Source organism: Macaca nemestrina, chromosome 17, assembly GCF_043159975.1.
Source record: "Macaca nemestrina isolate mMacNem1 chromosome 17, mMacNem.hap1, whole genome shotgun sequence".
Taxonomy (NCBI): domain Eukaryota; kingdom Metazoa; phylum Chordata; class Mammalia; order Primates; family Cercopithecidae; genus Macaca; species Macaca nemestrina.
The window spans coordinates 24,925,396-24,940,868 of record NC_092141.1 but is presented as its reverse complement, the minus strand read 5'-3'; the positions used below and the strand labels follow the sequence as shown (position 1 = coordinate 24,940,868).

Sequence of the window (15,473 nt, the reverse complement as noted above, 5' to 3'; positions counted from 1 at the left end):
GTGATTAAAAAGCTGTGGTGTCCTCTTTGTTGTGGTGACTCAAGGTTAATGGATTTGGGGCTGTGCTGGATGTGCTTTGTTAAACAAGTGCCTGAAGGCAGCATGCTTGTTAAAAGTCATCACCATTCTCTTAATCTGAATTACCCGGGGACACAAACACTGCAGAAGGTCACAGGCAAGTCTGCCTAGGAAAGCTAGGTATTGTCCAAGGTTTCTCCCCATGTGATAGTCGGAAATATGGCCTCCTGCGAAGGGAAAGACCTGATGGTCCCCCAGCCTGACACCCGTGAAGGGTCTGTGCTGAGGACAATTAGTATAAGAGGAAAGAAGGCCTCTGGGCAGTTGAGATAGAGAAAGGTATCTGTCTCCTGCCTGTCCCTGGGCAATGGTGTAAAACCAGTTCTATTTACTGAGATAGGAAAAAACCGCCTTAGGGCTGAAGGTGGGACGTGCTAGTGGCAATGCTGCTCTTTATGCACTAAAAAGGTTTATGGAGATGTTTGCATATGCATATCAAGGCACAGCACTTTTCCTTAAACTTATTCATGTCACAGAGATCTTTATCCATATTTCTTTCTGCTGACCTCCCTACTATGATCCTATTGTCTGCCCACTTCCCTTTTTCCCAGATGGTAAAGATAATGATCAATAAGTACTGAGAGAACTCAGAGACCTCTGATGGCGCGGGTCCTCTCTATGCTGAGCACCAGTCCCTGGGCCCACTTTTCTTTCTCTATACTTTGTCTCTATACTTTGTCTCTGTGTCTCATTTCTTTTCTCAAGTCTCTCATTCCACCCAATGAGAAACGCCCACATGTGTGGAGGGGCGGGCCACCCCTTCACCATTTGGGTGTGTGCCCGGCTAATTTTTTGTATTTTTGGTAGAGATGGGGTTTCACCATGTTAGCCAGGATGGTCTTAATCTGCTGACCTCATGATCCACCCGCCTTGGCCTCCCAAAGTGCTCAGATTACAGGCATGAGCCACCGCGCCCAGGCTTATTTATCTTTTTGAGACAGGGTTTAGCTCTGTCACTCAGCCTGGAGTGCAGTGGTGCAATCATGGCTCACTGCAGCCCCAACCCCCAGGGCTCAAGTAATTCTCCTGCCTCAGCCTCCTGAGTAGCTGGGACCACAGGCACGTGCCACCACGCCTGGCACATTTCTGAGACATCTGAAAAGATGCTCAACACCATATGTCAGTAGGGAATTCAAATTAAAACAACGATGAGATACCATTACACATCTATTAGACTGGCTTGAATGCAAACACTGACAACACTAAACGCTGGTGAAGAGATGGAGCGACAGGAACTCTCATCTATTGTTGCTGGGAAGGCAAAATGGTACAGCCACTGTGGAAGGCAGTTTTGCAAGTTCCTGCCAGACTGAACATACACTTACCATATGATCTGGCAAAAAAAATTTTAAAAATATATTTTATATACTTAAAATATATATATTTACATAAATATATATTATATATATTTAAAATAATTTATTTTTATTTTTTGTAGAGACAGTCTCCCCACGTTGCCCAGCCTGCAGAATCTATTAATTTTAAAAGCATTTTAAACTCTTGAACAAGAAATTATTTGAAGAGTAAAAGATAAAATGATAGAGAGTATTGATTGGTAAATTCCAAACATTGTATATTACATAATTTGGATTAATTTTAAATTCCAAAAAGTGAAACTTTAAACATTTTTAAAATTTCCTAATCTCAAGTCAATCCATGTTCAACACATTCAAGAGCCAATTTCAGAGGAGAAATAAGTGGTCAACAATTTATTAGGTTTTGACTTTGTTTGTGAATGGCGATTTTTTAGGCTTTGTTCCTTTCTTCTTAGGGTATTGACTAATATTTTATTAAGCCAGAGAGACAGTAAATTAGAATTATCTGTCCATTTTATCTGTTATAAAGATTTCCTCCAAATTCATTTATCTAATTTTTTTGGTTTATTTAGTCGGGTGCGGTGGCTCACACCTGTAATCTCAACACTTTGGGAGGCTGAGGTGGGGGATCACCTGAGGTCAGGCTTGGAGACCAGCCTGGCCAACATGGCAAAACCCCTTACCTACTAAATGTACAAAAATTTGTTGGGTGGCCGGGCGCGGTGGCTCACTCCTGTAATCCTAGTACTTTGGAAGGCCGACGTGGGCGGATCACCTCAGGTGGGTAGTTGGAGACCAGCCTGACCAACATGGAGAAACCCCATCTCTACTAAAAACACAAAATTAGTCAGACGTGGTGGCACATGCCTGCATTGCCAGCTACTTGGGAGGCTGAGTTAAGAGAATCATTTCAACCGGGGAGGTGGAGATTGCGGTTAGCCAAGGTCTCGCCATTGCAGTCCAACCTGGGCAACAACAGCGAAACTTCATCTCAAAACATAACATCAACAACACACAGCCACAACAACAAAACAAAATTAGCCAGGCATGGTGGTGCACCTGTAGTCTCAGCTACTCAAGAGGCTGAGGCAGGATAATCGCTTGAGTCCAGGAGGCGGGGGTTGCAGTGAGCTGAGATTGTGCCACTGCACTCCAGTCTAGGATGAAAAAAAGTTTTTGTTTTTGTTTTTTTTAAACTCATTTTTTTAAACCATTTAGATATATAGGATGCTTATAGATAACTACCAAGATAAACAAATAATTACCATATCAAGGTTCTAAATTTTAAAAAATCTTTCTTCCCTTTGTTACTTTTAAGTAGCCTATTCCAGGCCGGGGGACGGTGGCTCAGGCCTGCATTCCTAGCACTTTGGGAGGCCGAGGAGGGCAGATGACGAGGCCAAGAGATGGAGACTATCCTGGCCAACATAGTGAAACCACGTCTCTACTAAAAATTAAAAAATTACCTGGGCGTGGTGGCGGGCGCCAGTATAGTCCCAGCTACTCTGGAGGCTGAGGCAAGAGAATGGCTTGAACCAGAAAGTCCCAGGTTGCAATGAGCCGAGATCGCGCCACTGCACTCCAGCCTGTTGACAGGGGGAGACTCCTTCTCAAAAAAAAAAAAAAGAAAGAAAGAAAAAAAGAAAATAAGAAGCCTATTCCAGGCCGGGCACGCTGGTTAACGCCTGTATTCTCAACACTTTGGGAAGCCAAGGTGGGCGGATCACCTGAGGTCAACAGTTCGAGAGCAGCCTGGCCAACATGATTAAACCCCATCTCTACTAAAAATACAAAAATTAGCCCTGCGTGGTGGCGGGCGCCTGTAATCCCAGCTACTCGGAAGGCTGAAGCACGAGAACCACTTGAACCCGGGAGGCGGGGGTTGCAGTGAGCCGAGATCGCGCCATTACATTCCAGCCTGGGGAACAGAGTGAGACACCGTCTCACACACACACACACAAAAGCCTATTCCAAAAGAAAAATAATGAAAATATTTATTTCTTCAGACGTTTCCCGGGTGGGATTCCACCCAGATTCGCCTCCTGCTGGCCCTGAGAATGCACTGACTCCACCCTTGGCCTCAGGTCACGGGTGGAGCCTTTGGCCGATATGCGCATGCGTACTCCGAGGTCAGGCGGCCGTTCCGGAAGCCTCGGCGGTGGGCTGCGGCGGTGGGCTGCGGCGGTGGGCTGCGTGCGCGGTCCTCGTGGTCACCCGCCTATTTCTTGTAGGCTTTTAGGACTCTGGACTTCACTTCTCAGAGGTGCCTGCGGTCCTGACTGTTCCGTCTTGGACTACATATTCCACCGGCGACGGAGAAATCTTGGACCTCTGGCTCCATCTCCCGGACCTCTGGCTCTGTCTTCCTGACCTCTGCGCTGCCCCTGACCTGGTCCCACCTGAGGAAGAAGGTGGCGCGGGTCTCTGCGGGAGCTTCTGCAGCCCCAGCCCGCAACCTGTGTGGGACCCTGCGTGGCGGTAAGAGTGGAGCTGCAGGAGACACTCAGAGAGTGGAGGCCTTGGGCGCAGGCTGAGCTTTTCTCCCGCCTCCTCAGGGCCCGGGGGTGTTAGAGCTGCGGAGGAGGGGGCTCATCTCTAGGGAGACAGGTGGGGAACGTCTCCTTTGTGACGTGGGGACTGAGAAGGGTGTGTGAGTTTCTTGTGTGACTGGGACATAGAGTGAGTGTCCTTTGCAAAGCCTGCTTTGCTGTAGCTCTGTGGTGTCAGTGACCCGTGGGTCCAGGGTCTCAGTTTCCCTGTCTCCTCTGAGCCTAGTATGACTGCCACAGAGAAATGATGGAAGCGGGAAATCAGATACTGAACCTTAGATGAAGGTTCCCAGTGAGAAGAAACATAGGATGGGAAGCTTAGAGCAGGAATTGCCCTAAAAACGATGTGATAGACTCTGTTAAAGAAAAAAATATTCAGTCATACTTGTTAAAGCATGCAAAGGAAGACCTGATTCAGGATCATCGTAATAGGTATTGAAAGCACAGCAGTGAGATTTTGCAATGGGTACAAGAGATTGGGTTCAACTCCAAATTCAGCATGAAGGAGTGGGAACTTATAGTCAAGGAGCAGGTTAGGGATCACTGAAGGACGAAATACTGAGAGGAAATGTCTGGGATAAGTATGATTCTGGATAAATGCACCTGTTGGGATTCTTTTTGGAGAGAACTGGGTGATAAGACATCATCACCTGGGGGGATGGTGGGGGATGAAGATATGGGGGCAGAGGGTGCCTGCTAAACTGGCTTAGAAGGGGTCTTTGCTATTTTTGGATTTTACAGTGAAGTGGACAGATGGCCCCAGGAGAAGGTATAAGAGCCTGAGTAAAGTTTGGTCAGGCAGAGTTTGTGTAGGACTCCTTCCTAGAAGGCTTGTACACTCTGCCCCCATCTCCCAATTCTTGGAGTTTCATTTATGTGTTTTAAAAAACCGGCCTTCTACAATTCTGACCCCAAGAACCTGCAGTGAAGGATGATTGGAGATTCCATCCACCATACTTCCTTCTGGTTATGTGTATGAAATTATGCACCTGTAGCCTTGGAGGGGGAAACAAACACTATTTTAAGGTGTTTTTGATCATTCCGTTTTGGACTTCTTTAGATCAAAAGCAACAGGAATATGAAGTCAGTTATGATGTGTCCTTGCAAATGAAGGAAGTGAGCCAGAGTGTAAGTGTTTCTGAAATAGGAGTTCTTAGTCATTGGGTCCATTGACTGTTTTTATGGGCATACAGGGCACAACAATCCCCCTGAAGCTCTATATACATGTTTGTTCATTTGCATTTTTCCAAGGTTCTATCGTCCAAATAATTTAGACTTGAGCTTTAGATCTGGAATCAGAGGGTTATACCTTTGAATGGTTTTGCAGAAAACTAATGATCAAGATTATGAGAAAGGTTAAGAAAATCATACAACATCTGTGGGATTGGACATTATATTGATAATAAAATTTATGTTTATAAATAATTTGTGAATAGCTGTATATCATGTATCAGAAAAACAAAACATAATAAGAATTTGTCATTCACAGAAAAATGCCTATGATCTCACCTTCAACAGGATTCATAGTTGTAGGTTGCAGTTCTCAAAAACTATCTATGCAGCCCATGTTTTAAAAATGGAATTTCACAAAACCTTTTGCAAGGATTGTATCTAATATGACCATTTAACTTGTTTTTCAGAAAAGAATAGAAGGGGTGAGGCCACATTTATTGAACTTCTAATATATATGCAAAATCATGTGGTCTCTTTTCTGTATCTTTTCTCATTAAATGTGCAAAGGCCATTTCCCTGTTAATTAAGGGAAAAATCTTTATAGTGAAATGTTTCTAATTATGTAAAAGTGGCGCAGCTAAAGTTGATTCAAGAAAACACAATGTTACATGATTCTGTCACATTGATTTCTTTTTAATTCTAGGCCTAGTATTTAGGTTTCTTTTAATGACAAAAATGTACCCTAGTCCCATAATGATAGTTTTAAAAGTTTAATACTTTGAAATGTATTGATATTCTATTTGTAATGATGGAATTAAGGCAGGCTCATTGCAAAAATGTCATTACCTAAGGAAGTTACGAGGAAGACAGAATAACCCCAAATCCCCCCTGCCCACAGAAAATCACTTAAAAAATGTTGGTGTATGTGTTTCTGATTTTCATGTATCTGTGTAGTTCTGTCATTGCAGAAGAGAATTAATAGAGACACAAAGACTGCAACTGTTAGTTTGAAAATGGAATCTACCTTAATTGTTACTGTTAAACCAAAATTATTGTATGATATTGCTTTGGACTGAGCTTCTGCACTAGGCTTCAACAGACTAGACCAAACCAAAATGAAGTCACTCATACTAAATGCCACATTATCACACTGCAATTTTAAGTGGGCAGATAAATCTCAAAACAAACCTGTTTTTCCTGAAAACAGGAGATTCCAGTCTAAATAACTTGATGTTCAACAATCCTTATTTTTATTTTTATTTAAAAAAATTTTCTTAAGTGTTCCTCTCACCTCAGCCTCCCATGCAGCTGGGACTACAGACAAGTGTCACCAGGCCTCAGTTCTTTTTTCTCTAGTTCTGTTATTTGTTCGTATCTTATACAAAACCCACTGTATTGCAGAACGGCTCTCATTCTGTTTTATACAATGGAGGCTGCCTCATTTGTGAGTCCCAAATAAAAGCTCATGAGATCTATAAGTCAATTTATTGTAACTTTGTCTTTTGACATGGGTTTCCATATATCTGTGCATCTTAGGAGGAGAGGGAAGTACCAGGGACCACCTGAGGTGAAAAACAGTCACATATTTACACCTTTTAGATATTGAAAACGTCATCTGACACTCAAGAGGGCACAAATTAGGAAGTAAGATATCCTCCCAGAGTTAATATTTTATGCTGGGCTCATGTCTGTAAAATCCCAGCACTTTGGGAGGCTGAGGTGAGTGGATAGCTTGAGCCCAGGAGTTTGAGATCAGCCTGGGAAACATGACAAAACCCCATCTCTATAAAAAATACAAAAATTAGCTGGGCGTGGGAGTGCTTGCCTATAGTCCCAGCAACTTGGGGAGCTGAGGTGGGCGGATCGCTTGAGCCCAGGGGGAGGCACAGGCTGCAGTAAACTGTATTTGCGCCACTGCACTCCAACTTCGGCCACAAAGTGAGACCCTGTCTCAAAAAAAAAAAAAAAAAAAAAAAGAATGAATAATTTAGAGATGCAAGATTACTTCAGAGAAAAAGAGCAGTAATGTATGATTTCCAGGTGTCTTGCAAGTATGAATAATATTTCCAAAGACAGCTTAAATACTGTAAAACATAGGTATTGTAATATTTACAAGTATTTACATAAATGCTCATTTCTGCAGAAAAATAAGGTTCACTATCATTAATTTAGCACTGTGTTGGATCCTGTTCATTGAACATGTGTATGAGGCTGTAGGGTGTTTGCCTTGTTTTCTGTAACATCCAGGGAGTAAGGAAAGGGGCATTTTCTCTTTACCTATCTGAAAATCTTTTTTGCTGTTGTTTTTAAAGCTAAAGTTTTTTTTTTTTTGGAAGATCAATATTTTCTCATAGGTGAGCCTTGAAATTTGTAAAATTGGAATTATAAGAAAGAGAAACCTACAAAGCACAAACTGTAAGAAAAACAGGAAACAACAGAATTAATTTCCTTTTATCATAGATTAATGGACGGGTGGACATTCTTCAGTGATGAGACATTATTATGCTAGCTATCATGTACTTGTTTCTATGGATTATCTCGATTAATCTTCAGAACTGATGTGTAGTGAGATGGGGAAACAGAGGCACCAAGCTGTTAACATCTCACAATGCAGAGCTCAGTATCACTTCCTTAAAGGCCGACAAGACAGCCTGTTTCCTTAATTTTACCAGGATACCACTTCATTTATGCATAGATTTTTAAACCTTTTTTTTTTTTTTTTTTTTTAAAGAGACAAGGTCTTGCTCCGTTGCCTAGGCTGGAGCACAGTGGTGTGAACACTGCTTACTGCAGCCTCAACCCCCTGGGTTCAAGCAATCCTCCTGCCTCAGCCTTCCAAAGTGTTGGGATTAAAAACCTGAACCACCACACCTGGCCTAAGCCTGTCTTCTTTACTGAGTAATTCATCCTTGATAGTATTTTTCATTGATTATATATTTTAACATCAATCTTATTTGTAATGGCATAAGGTTGGGCGCGGTACCTCACACCTGTATTCCCAGCACTTTAGGAGGCCGAGGCAGGTGGATCACCTGAGGTCCAGAGTTCGAGATCAGCCTGACCAACATGGAGAAACCCCATCTCTACTAAAAATACAAAAGTGGCCGGGTGTGGTGGCACATGTCTGTAATCCCAGCTACTCAGGAGACTGAGGCAGAGAATTGCTTGAACCTGGGAGATGGAGCTTGCAGTGAGCCGAGATTGTGTCACTGCACCCCACCATGGGGGTAAGAGTGAGACTCGTCTAAAAATAAAAAATAAAAAATGCCTAGAAGCAAGTTTAGTTTTGTGGGCCTGGGCATGGTGTCTCATGCCTGTAATCCTAGCACTCTGGGAGGCCTGTGTGGAAGGATCCCTTGAGCCCAGGAATTCAAGACTAACCTGTGTAACATAGTGAGACCCCATCTCTCAGAAAAAAAGAAAGAATCAGACTTCTCTTAAGTGCTTCTGCTATGCCATACCTGCAAATTGTAGTATTGAGGGTGGGACGATCACCGAAAAGAAGAGTTGCTTCCTTTAAAATATTCATAATCTATCAAGGAAGGTCACATCTAAATAGGAGTGAGTTTAAGGCAGTGTGTGATAGAGCCTACTTCAAGAGATTTAGGTGACCTACCTGCTGATGTCACATAAAACAGACAGTCTGACTATGGCGATAGTCAGGCTGTGGACAAATTTTACTGAGTCTATGGGATCTGCATGGTGATAAACAGGTTTTATCATCTATCTTTTATATCTTGTAGTTGTCACTCTAATGATATTGGATGGAAAACAAAATTAATTGCAGAGGGAAATTCAGCCGCTGTCTGGAGGAAATCCTGACCAACCTGTCAGGTTTAGAAACAAAATAAACCCTTCTGTCAAGATCTGAAATAAAACTGTACTGAGACCATCATCAATTCATAGAGGAGATGACTCAGGGCCAATCCCCCATACTGTTGGAGACACAGGTCCAGCACCCCTGAGAACAAGTGATAAAATGAGTTGAGGTTTTGGGATCCAAAGGATCCCACAGAATATAAGCCATGTAGTAAAATGAGTTTAAATTTAGAGTAAAAAAGAGGTTTTTTGAAATCCTCACCTTAAATTTTGAAACACCTGAAGTAACTTCAAACAAACATACATATTTCAAGTTGCTATGTCCATGGTTACAAAATTATGAAGGAAATGTTAATAAGGAAAAACCAACATCCAATTTAAAATCTAGGAAATGCTGATTATTAACCTCTGATTATGGAGAAGTTGCTAAGCAGAGGCTTATTTTACTTCTCCTTTAGCTTTACTTAGTTGTTTCATTTGTTTCATGTATTGACTGAAAACTGAATATACAGCAATTTATTTACTTATTTAAATTTTTTGAAATTTAGAGATGGGATGTCACTATGTTGCTCAGGATGGTCTCAAAATCCTTGATTCAAGCAATCCTCCTACTTTGGGCTCTCAAAGTGCTGGGATTACAGGTAGGAGCCACTGTGCCTGGCTGACAGTGATAGATGTATAATAAGCAAAATTAAAACCAAACAAAAACTGTAAACACTGTTATAACACGGTCATATAATTTCCAGGCTTTTTCTGTCTCCTGTTTGATGATTATCTGTTTGTCATTCTTCTCTCTGTATGAATGTATGTATAGTTATATATCTTACAAAAATAAATGTATCGGTCAGTCTGATTTTTTCCATTGACATTAGTTTAGAATATTGTCCATGTCCTTAAATACTTTTATGAACTTCACATTTAATGACTCCTTTGCATTCTAGGACACTGATAGTCTATTCTATATTTACCTAGGAATTTGCATGAGGAAATTCAGCAGCCATCTGGAAGATATCTTGACCAACCTGTCAGGTTTAGAAACAAAATAAACCCTTCTGTCAAGATCCAAAATAAAACTGTATTGGAAAAAAATAGGAATCTTTGCTAGGGTCACAATTCTGAGCACTTGCCATCCAACTCCTCTATCTTGACCAATTTTGCCCAGTCTCAAGACTAAAGAGAGATTCTGGTGTGGATCATGTGCTCTGTCTTTGGCCTTGAAGATGGGAAGGGAAGTAGGTGCATCTGCTCAGTGCAGGACAGAGCTCCCTCATCTTAGGTCCACATCTGCCTCACCAGAATAGTGCATTGGCCAGAACATTTCCTACTGAATTCTCTGGGTCTGGCTTCAGTGATGATATGTTTCTGTTCTGTGACTCTGTATAGGTGAGAAATCTGGGAATTTGGGGAAGAAATTAGCTATTCCAGAACTCTAAACTTCCCAAATTGTATGTGATGGGAGGCGGTTTGGAACCTAGAATGGCAGCATAGGACAATACTGTTACCCCGAGTCCTTTGGGGGACACTGAAGTCCTGTGGGGAGCACTAAAGATCTCAAGATCTTCTCCTCTTTCAGGTCTGGGTTCTCCCAAATCTGCTTCTCTGGTAGAGAAACCCTGAGCACTGATTGACTCTTGCTTGTCTAAAACAATGGCCTGTGTAAGTCAATACTTCTTTCCATGTTGATGTGTATATGTTATTTTTTGGGCCGTGTAAGTCTTGTCATCATCTTCCCTAAAGATATTTACCATGAGAAAGTGCTCAGTTAACCAGTTCCTCAGTTCTTGCTCTTCCTGTCAAATGTATGCCATATCACCTGGCATCCTCCCTCTGTGGGCCGCTGTAAATTCACCAGCACTCCTGTCATTATTGACCAAATTACTCAATGTCCTCTAGGTGCCCATTTTTCTATTTTGGGCAGTGATATGTAGGAAAGCAGTCAAGTTCTTTGATGTACAGATATACACATTTCAGGTCAATTTTGTCATTTGTTGAGGCCAAGGCAGTGGTTCCATTTGACCATTCATGAGAAGTCTTTGAAATTTTCCAGATACCTGAGTTTTTCAGCTAGGTAAAGTGGAAAATGGCATTGAAGGATCTAAATCTTCGTTTAGGGTAAAATCACATGCTTTGTGTGAATTAGTCTGTTGGATTGAAACTTATAAACACAGAGGTCATGGGATTTGGATAGAAAACCCTGAAAAATAAATACCATAAAATAATGATGTTACGTGCCCAAGAATCCTTTTGTCAAAAGAAAAAAATGCTTATGGTAAGATTTGACATAATGAAGTACGCGATGCTTAAAGACATTATTAATTTTATGAATAGTTTTCTAAAATTGAGACTGTATACCATATTTTAGATAAAATGTCTAATGATTAAATTTTTATATTCCTTCCAAGTGAAAATATTCTCAACTAGCACACATTCATTGAGAATTTATGAGGCAGATACCTCTTGGTTATTATATATGTAATAAGGATTTAACAGAACTTTATTAATTTTGTCATTTTCAAAAGGGTCAGATATTTAAGAAGTGTCCCAAAGCAGGCAGAAAGTTTTTTTCTGTGTTGTAATCTTCTTCAAAAATATGTAGACATTTTGCTGAATTCCCCTCCCCTGATAGCATAGATTTCTAGTCTATGCACTGGTTATATTGCCCTTCTGCTGCAATGCAGTCTTTCATTTTCTAAGTCTTTTCTTTAATTTCCCCAGTAATATGTAGTAGGTTTGCTGTTTCAGGAATTCCTAACGTTCAGGGATGTGGCCCTAGACTCCTCCCATCAGGAGTGGGAATACCTTGACCTGTTTCAGAAGACCTTGTACCAGGAGGTGATGATGAAGAACTATGGTAACTTGGTCTCACTGGATGTGTTTATCATCTGTAGGATGTGTGCTTTTTCCATTGTGATTTTCAGGGCTGCCTTTCAAGAAACTTGCCTGCCTGCCTGCCTGCCTGCCTGCCTTCCTTCCTGCCTGCCTTCCTGCCTGCCTGCCTGCCTTCCTTCCTTCCTTCCTTCCTTCCTTCCTTCCTTCCTTCCTTCCTTCCTTCCTTCCTTCCTTCCTTCCTTCCTTCCTTCCTCCCTCCCTCCCTCCCTCCCTCCCTCCCTCCTTCCCTCCTTCCTTCCTTCCTTCCTTCCTTCCTTCCTTCCTTCCTTCCTTCCTTCCTTCCTTCCTTCCTTCCTTCCTTCCTTCCTTCCTTCTTCGATCTCTCTCTTCTTTCTTTCTTTTGTTTAGAGATAGGGGTCTCATTATGTTGCCTGGGTTGGTCTCAAAATTCCTGGGCTCAAGCAGTCCACCCACCTCAGCCTCCCAGAGTGCTGAGATTACAGGCGTGAGCCACTAGGCCTGGCTTAAATTTGTTTTCCTTGTGTTTATTGAAGTGATTTGAGCTTATTGAGTCAGGAATGGCAGCACCATTAAACACTTTCATTGGTCATAAAGTTCCTTTCTCAGTGAGGAGGCTTGTGATATGGAGAAGAAATGGGTATTTCAGTGTGAGACAGCCAGTGAACTGTGTGTTACCTTCAGTACCTACTCACCATGTTATTTTTCTTCTATTTCCCTTCCAGTTGAGGGACACGTACTGTCCTTCCAGGATGCCATCATTTTACATGGATTTTGGATTAAAATCCACATATTGCAATCCACAATTGCACATAGATTCATATATATGGCCCAATTCTCTAAAATACATTTGTTTGTATATATGGCAAATACTTGAATACTCTCTGCCTGGGGCCATGCTTGACATAATCAGTGTGGTAATACTGAGTAATGTTTCTGTCGTTATGAGATTTGAGTATGTTAAGGAAGACATAAAATTCACATGAAAACAAACAGATAAATCACATCAGGCATGAAATACAAAGGTCAGTAAACAAGAATAGGCACCTTCACACATGTAGGGTGTTCAGGGATTCTTTTCTCTGTAGATAACATTTGTCCAGAGACGTAGAGGCCTTAGGTCATTGGACTGTTTGAGGAAGGGCATTCCAACAAGAGTGACTAACACGTGCACGGGCCCTAAATGGGGAATAGGGTTTGTGTGTTTGAGGAGCAGCAGTTAGAGCAGAGCAGAGTTAGTGAGGGGTGATTTATAGGCTAAGAAGTCAATATGTTAGGAAGAATCAAGTCCTATATGATTTTTTTGTTTCATTGTTAAGAGTTAGGATTGTCTGTGAAATGTAATTAGTTGCCATTAACTGATGATATAGAACTTTTATTAATTTTTAAAAGATATAAACCTTTTAATTAAAGTTTAGACATATGCAAAATCCAGATTAAACCAATAAAATGGATCAGTTATTGACTTTTGTGTCCTTTTGGCATATTTCTTTCCTTTTGTTTTTAAAAATACTCCTGAAGACTCATGGGTTGAATTCTTCTTCCTTTTGAGTTTGCTATTCTGAAATTAATGTTTTCATTTTCATTGTAGTCTTCGAGTCTAACACTTCAGTTTTTAGTTTTTGTAATTCTGCATTCTGTTCTATCACATCTCAAAGTATTATTTTGTAGCATATTTTTAAGTAGTGTGGTATACTTTTTTTCTGTATTGAGGCATTTGTTTTGTATTTAAATTGTCTATGTCTGTCATTCACTATTTTCTTTTTTCTTATACTCTCTTGAATGGGTTTGAACTTGCGTCTCTTTTTTGGACATTTATATCTCAGATTAGTTTTTCTCAATCTTGGGCAAGGTGTTGTAGTTCTGGGTATTATTTCTAAGTTTGTGATTTTAGTGTGCCCTATTATCTTGTTTTGTTGTATTTGAATTATCACGGTTGAGAGGTGAATGGATGTATAGAGCACACAATTTTGTGTAGTGTTGTAATTTAATTGGTATTAATCCAGTTTAAAATTGTTACAAATTATGACGTTACTTAATTCCTAGGGAATTCAGTAAGAAAATAGCTGAAAAAATATATATTGCGTAAAAAACCAACAAGGGAATTAAGCTATCCTGGAAATATCTATTTAATAGTAGCAAATTATGCAGTAATAGAAGAATAGAGGAATAAAGGAGATGTAAGACATATAGAAAATAGCAGAATGTCAGCCATACTGTACTATATGATTGCATGTATAGAGGTGGCTAGAGCAGTCAGATTCATAGACAGAAAGTACAATGGTGATTGCAAGTGGCTGGGTGTACAGGAGATGGGGAGACACTATTCAATGGGCACAAGGTTTCTTTAATCAAGATAAATAAGCTCTTGAGACCTGCTGTACCACATTTTACCAATAGTCAACAAATTAAGTGTTGTATACTTAAAAATGTAAGTGGCTAGATACCATCTTAAGTGTCCCTACTATAATTTAAAAAAACGAACTCACCAGAAAAATTTTGAATAAGTAGAAATATTAAAAGCTGTTGTTCATCCCAGGGATTACCTCATGTCTCTCAGTTTTCCCCTTGAATTTTCTGTAAATCACAATGTGTCTGAACTTCAAAAACTGTTCCTGTAAAATGTTCCATGAAATAAAAAAATAAAAGGGATTTTTTTTTCATCCTCAAAAACAGTAACAGTGGCAGGGCATGGTGGCTCAGGCCTGTAATCCCAGCACTTTGGAAGGCTGAGCCTGGCAGATCACCTGAGGTCAGGAGTTTGAGACCAGCCTGGCGAACACGGTAAAACCCCGTCTCTACTAAAAATACAAAAAATTTAGCCAGGCATGGTGGCACATGCCTATAATCCCAGCTACTTGGGAGGCTGAGGTAGGAGAATCACTTGAACCTGGGAGGCGGAGGTTGCAGTGAGCTGAGATCATGCCATTGTACTCCAGCCTGGGTGAGAAGAATGGAACTCCATCTCAAAAAAAAAAAAAAAAAAAAAGAAAAGAAAAGAAAAAACAGTAATAGAGAGATATTTGGGAATTTTTTTAATAGGTGGAAAGTAAACAACACAAGTCTAAACATTCAAAGGGACAGAGAAGACATGAAAAGGAAAATTAGAGAATACTTTGTATAGGATAAACAAACAAAACATACTAAAATTTATGGCATATAGCTAAAACAGTGCTAAGACAGAATTTATAGCCACAAATGCCCACATTGAGAAAGAGTAAAGATCTCAAATCAGTAACCTAACTTTCTAAAACCCAACTTTCTTAAAAACAAGGAAAGAGCAAATTAAACCTAAAATAACTAGAACTAAGGAAATGGTAAACATTAGAACAGAGATAAATGACATAGAATATAAAAGGAGAGTATAAAAATGAAATAAGCCAAAATACAGAAAATTGATAAACTTTTAGATATACTAACCAAAATAAAAAGAAGATCCAAATTAGTAAAATCATGAATGAAAGAGGAACATATCTAATGAACTTATAGAAATAAAAAGAATTATAAAGAAAAGTTAAGAATAACTGAATGCTGACTAGTTAGAAAACTTAAATGAATGTTGAACTTCAAACAGAAATACAAACTACCAAATTTTACTTAAGAAGAAATAGAAAATCTGAAAAAGAAAAAAATCTTGGCCAGGTGCAGTGGCTCACGCCTGTAATCCCTGCACTTCGAGAGGCTGAGACAG

The 15,473-nt window shown here is 40.4% G+C and overlaps 1 long non-coding RNA gene across 1 annotated transcript; it reads left to right on the top strand.

Annotated features, from left to right (window-relative positions):
- The first annotated feature begins 4,091 nt into the window (after positions 1–4,091).
- Positions 4,092–9,641, top strand: LOC139359351 (uncharacterized). The gene is made up of 3 exons (XR_011615269.1): positions 4,092–4,375; positions 5,004–5,071; positions 9,484–9,641. It is a non-coding gene; the product is annotated as an uncharacterized lncRNA (long non-coding RNA).
- Positions 9,642–15,473: the final 5,832 nt, after the last annotated feature.